Source organism: Canis lupus, chromosome 38 (assembly GCF_011100685.1).
Source record: "Canis lupus familiaris isolate Mischka breed German Shepherd chromosome 38, alternate assembly UU_Cfam_GSD_1.0, whole genome shotgun sequence".
In the NCBI taxonomy this organism is placed as follows: domain Eukaryota; kingdom Metazoa; phylum Chordata; class Mammalia; order Carnivora; family Canidae; genus Canis; species Canis lupus.
The window spans coordinates 2,519,948-2,525,947 of NC_049259.1; positions in this window are offsets into that span (position 1 = coordinate 2,519,948).

Here is a 6,000-nt window from a genome sequence, read left to right on the forward strand (position 1 = left end):
TCTCTGAGGAAAGGAGATCTAAGTCAAGCCCTCGAAGATGGAAAAGAGATAGCTAGGGATCCCTGGGTGGCGCAGCGGTTTAGCGCCTGCCTTTGGCCCAGGGCGCAATCCTGGAGACCTGGGATCAAATCCCACGTCAGGCTCCCGGTGCATGGAGCCTGCTTCTCCCTCTGCCTGTGTCTCTGCCTCTCTCTCCCTCTCTCTGACTATCATAAATAAAAAATTAGAAAAAAAAGAAAAGAGATAGCTAAGTGAAGCTGGAATGGGGAGGGGCAAGGGAAGAGTTCTGGGCAGAAGGAAAGGGCCTTTTTAGAAAGGCCCTTGAGCTGCTGGTAGCTGGTTCATTAGATGGCAAGTTATTGGCCACTTTGCAGAGAGGGAGGTGGCCTGGGAAGAACTAGGGGATCAGGGATCCCTGGGTGGCGCAGCGGTTTAGCGCCTGCCTTTGGCCTAGGGCGCGATCCTGGAGACCTGGGATCGAATCCCACGTCAGGCTCCCAGTGCATGGAGCCTGCTTCTCCCTCTGCCTGTGTCTCTGCCTCTCTCTCTCTCTCTGTGTGTGTGACAATCATAAAAAAATAAAAAAAAAAAAAAAAGAACTAGGGGAGCTGCCCAAAGTAGTATTTACAGGGCAGACTTCTCCATGTCCTATAGCCTAATGTTCTGGAAGAGAATCACTTGTGTGTTGGGTCTTATTCTAGGCCAACCCCATACTCCACCCCCATTTTACTTCTAATCCCTGTCTTTTGCAACCAGACCAATTCTGTGCCTTCAAAAGACAACCCGAAAACAGAGATCATAGAGGAGGGTAATCCTGCCTCAATGTATCACTTCCCAGAAGCTTGGACCACTGTTTCCTCTGTCATTCAGTGATTCAGTGACCCTGGCTTCCTCACACGGGGAGGCTGTCCACAGGACTGGTCTAGACTCCTTTCCATATGCTGGGATTGGATGCTTCCCAAGCAGTTCTGCATTAATAATTCCTAGATTTTCACGATGGCCCCGTGAGTTAAGTTTATCTCCATCAGACAGATGAGGAAACTGAGAGTCAAAAAAAGAGAGTGTCCTGCCTGGTGCCACTTACAAATGCTGTGGCCAAGCAGTTTGTGGCTCCCTGCCTCCTCTCTACCAGACTTCAGGATTTGCCAGTCTCCCAGCTCTTTGGTGAGCCCCACAAGGGTCGGGGCTCAGTGATCCCCTGCCTCCACAAGGCCCTTCAGCACCTAGGACAGGGCCCGCACTCCTAGGCCCTGGAGTGCTAAGGGAGTGCCTGTGGGATGGGGGGGGGGGGGGGGCGGGGCGGGGGGGGGATGCTGACACAGCCGACTGGAAACAAATTATAGCAGAAACTGTATCAGAAAAAAAAAAAAAAGAAAGAAACCGTATCCGTTTTGGACTTACACATACCTCCGTTGGAATCGCCACGGTTGCTAACATACTAACACACGGTGCATGCACTTTATTTAGCCTTTCTGGGCCACAGTTCCCCTGTCTTTCAAACGGATTTACAAAACCCACCCAAGAAGGCCCCTATGAAGAGTAAGTGAAATTATGTATGTGTGGAATATCTCTGGAAAAATACCCAAGACATCAGTCACCGCAATGACTTCTGGAAGGAGGAGCCAAGTGGATGTGGCACAGGGATATATAGAGAAACCCACTTCCCATGATTTACCCTCTAGTACTTGGGATGTACCATGTGCCTGTATTACCTGAGGAACTAAAGTGAGTAATAAAATATTTTAATGGGTAATATACACAGCAACATAACAACAACAATAAAAACAACACTCTGTACGCATTTGTTGAACTGAACTCAGTTTTGCCGTTTGAAACGCCAGGATGACTCTGGCCTGAAGATTTGCACATTGCCCTGTCTACAGGCAAAGGCAAAGATGTCTAACCAGGTGAGGTATTTTCCAGCCCAGAAATTTTACAGTTTGAACCTTTAGTCACAGAAGAAAACAGCATCCTAGAAGTCTCATTGTTCTATTCTGAGGCCCAACTCCAGGAAGTAACAGGAGATGGAACGGGATGGAGCAGAGGTGATGCCGAAGGAAAAGCTATGGGTGTGGGCAGCTCCTCAGCAGGCACTGTGCTGTCCAGAGACGCTAGGCCAGGAAGGGATCCTGGACCTGCCACTTTAGAGTTGCTCTTCCAGGGCTTAGCAACCAAGCTACCTACCCAGGTAACCTGTGGCCCCCAAGGAAAGCTGAGAGCAGCAGGTGCAGAGCCTAAGGAGGGGAGTGGGCTTTCTCCTGTTACCCTCCAGGTATTGAGGTCCTGGGGCAGGACAGGGCAGCCATTCATCAGCCAACACAAAGAGATACTTTCTCAGCTGCACGGAGACCAGGCCAGGTCACCTCAGACACTGGGGCATAACATCAGTGGGAACCTTAGAGGCCTCTATAAAAAAGCTTTGTACTCCCACATCTAGTAGTATTGGGGGAGGGATTAGGACAGGAAGGAAGCATGTCATGGGAGATTCTGGAGAGGGAAAGAAAAAGTAGCCCTAGCCTGAGTGAAACAAAGGGGGAGCAAACGGAATCAGAAAAAGCTAGAAAAATTAGAGTCAAAAGAAACAGAGATCACTTCTGGAGGAACAACAGGTAAGGAAGAAAAGGAAGACTCAGGGCTAGAATAGCCATCTTTTGGCCCAAGGGAAGGATGTGGCTGTTCTCTTTTCTGCTGTGAGTTTCCAGAGAAGGGCCTGGGCTGAGCATCTGAGGTAGGGCACAGAGGACTTAAACAGGTCACTTTTCTGGTCCCCACCTTTGCCTCTTGTCCATCTCTTCCTAATTAAGGCAGAACACAGCCACAGTCCCATCCCTGCTCAGTCTTGAACACAAGAATGATTTTGATCGGAAGGGACAAAGTGCAAGCTATTTATATATGAAGCAATAAAAGGTACGTAGAGATTTTCATCACCCCCAGGATTCTGAGTACCTGTTGTATGCAGTGCACTAGGTTATTACCTGCCCTATTACAATCACCAGAGCATCAACTATATGCAGTTTTTTCAAAGATTTATTTATTAATTTTTTTAGATGTTGTTTATTTATTCATGAGAGACACAGAGAGAGAGAGACATAGGGAGAGGGAGAATCAGGCTCCCCACAAGGAGCCCAATGTGGGACTCAATCCCAGGACTCCAGGATCATGCTCTGGACCGAAGGCAGATGCTCAACCACTGAGCCACCCAGGCATCCCAATTTATTTATTAATTTGAGAGAAAGAGATTGCAGTGGAGCAGAGGGGAGGGGCAGAAGGAGAGGGAGAGTGAAAATCTCAAGCAGACTCCCCACTGAGTGCAGAGCCCAACATGAGGCTTGGTCCCAGGACTCAGATCTTACAACCAAGCTCATCCACTGGTCTCGTTCTAAACTTGCAACTTTAAATCTCATGAGAGCACTGAGCTCTACCTAACAACCCTCTACACTTTGTGGTGGATTCCCCTTTCTTCCCTCTCAAAGGACTATTTCATGCTTCCTCTCTCCTCCTTCTCTTTTCAACCCTCCAGCATCATCCCTCCTCCTGCTTCACTGATACAATAAATACAAAGAAATGCAAACGAATGAGAGTTATTTCATCTTCCCACCAGCCCATCTGCATGATCTCTATTCATATCCTCTGCCCTCCCTGCAGATGAAGAGGCTCCGTTCTTCTCTGGGGCCAGTACCCCCATTTGTGCACTGGACCCCATCGGTTCCTACTTCTTTCATGACTTTGCTCCTTGCAATTAACCCCCCTCTCTCCTGAGTCATTGGTCTCTCCTTAGATATACCCACTAACATAAAAAAATATGCCTTCACATTGCCCACCTTTTAAAAAACCTTCCCTTGACCCCTGCATCTTTTTCCAGGTAAGTTTCCATTTCTTTGCTGTTATGTACTGAGCCTCAAAACAGTTCTCTATAATTATTCTTTACTTCCTGACCTACAGTCTCTCCTCAACTCGCTCCACTTTGACTTCTCTCTCCACCACCTGCTGACACCTCCTGCCAAGATCATCAGCAACCTCCCTCTTTTTTTTAACAGCTTCTCTCTTACCAAATCCAAGGGCCAAAGTCAGTCTGACTTACTTATCATCAGTGTTTGACAGAATTGACTATTATTTCCTCCTTGAAACACTCTTCCCTTGAAATACTCTTCCCTTGAAATAGAAGGGCTCTCTCCTCTCAATATTCTCTAACTTTCTTTCTAGGCAATCTCGTCCAGTCCTGTGGCTCTAAAGACCAGCCTCTCCCCTGAGTTCTAGGCCTGCATATCCAAACCTGACCTCTCCACCTGGATGCTGTATTTGTCTCCTAGGACTTCTGTAACGAAGGACCACAAGCTGGATGGCTTAAAACAACAGGAATTTATCGTCTCACAGTTGCAGAGACCAGAAATTCCCAATCAATTTGCCTGCAGGGCCACCCTCCTTGTGAGGACTCTAAGGGAAGATCCTTTTTTTGCTTCTTCTAGCTTCTGGGAACCCCAGATGTTCTTTGGCTTGTGGCAGCACTACTCCAATCTCTACCTCCATCCTCACATGGCCATCCTCCCTCCATGTCACAGTATTCTTTATGTGTGAGTCCCAAATTTTCCTCTTATTTTACTTTTTTTAGGATCTTATTTTTTTAGGTAATCTCTACACCCATCGTGGGGGCTCAAACTCACGACCTCGGGATCAGGAGTCGCGTGCTTTGCTTTACTGACAGAGCCAGCCAGGTGCCCCTTTCTTTTTCCTTTAAGGACACTAGTCATATTGGGTTAGGGCCACCCTAATGACTTCATCTTAACTTGATTACATCTGCAAAGACCCTATATCCAATATTTTCAATGGTTTTGGGGATTGGGATTTCAATGTATGTTTTTGGGGGGACATAAGTCAACTCATAATAGGTGACTAGATATTTCTAACTTAACATGTCCCCAGTGGAATTCTTGATTTCTTTACCTCTTGTCCCCAGCCTGATTCCTCCTCTGCTTTCTCCCATCAATTTACAGCACCATCAGCTCTCCCCAAAAGCCTAGAGAACAGGCTTACTTCCTTTCTTTTCCTCACTTCCTACACTTACCAGCAAAACCCACTGCTCAAATCGAAGTCCTTCTCCATCTTCCCTGCTACCACATGAGTCTAGGAATGTCCCCTCTCTCCTGGGCTGCTGCTCTAGCCTCCTGTTCCACTCATTGCCCTCCAGCACCCCCCCCCCCCGCCACAGTCCACTTTCTATCGAAAAGCCAGAGTGATTGTTTCAGAACATAAATCAGATCACATCCCTCCCACTGCTTAAAACCTTCCAAAGACTTCTTACTGGAATTAGCATAAAATCCAAGCTTCTTAACTTGGCTTATGAGGTTTTATAGGATCTGACCCCTCTTCTCTCATTTCCTGCCACTCTCTCCCACTCTCGCCTCCTCTCCAACTGCAACAGTCTTCCTTCTGTCTCCCCGGAACATTCCAAGCTTGTTCCTGCCTCAGGGCTTTGCATTTGCTGTTCCTTTGGTCCAGAACACCCTTCCCCCATCTTGGCAGGAACAACTTCTTCTCTCATTCCAGTCATATCTCAAATGCCACCTCCTGAGAAGATGCCCCCACTGTGACAGGCACTGTCTCTCTTATTATTCTATTTTTTTATATTCATAACTTTATTACTGTGTGTTAGTTCTTGTGTTTACTGTCAGGCTCGTATCAGACTGCAAATGCCATAATGCCATCATCTGTCTCTTTTTTTTTTTTCAATTTCATTTTTATTTATTTAGCTTTTTTATGTAAGCTCTACGCCCAACATGGGGCTTGAACTCATGACCCTTGAGATCGAGAGTCATGTGTTGTACTGACTGAACCAGCCAGGTGCCTCTAATCTGCTTTTGCCACTACTGAATCCCCAGCATCTACAACAGAGCCAGTACATCATAAATGCTGCATAACAGGGGCACCTGGGTGGCTCAGTGGTTGAGCTTCTGCCTTTGGCTCAGGGTGTGATTCCGGGGTCCTGGGATTGAGTCCTGCATC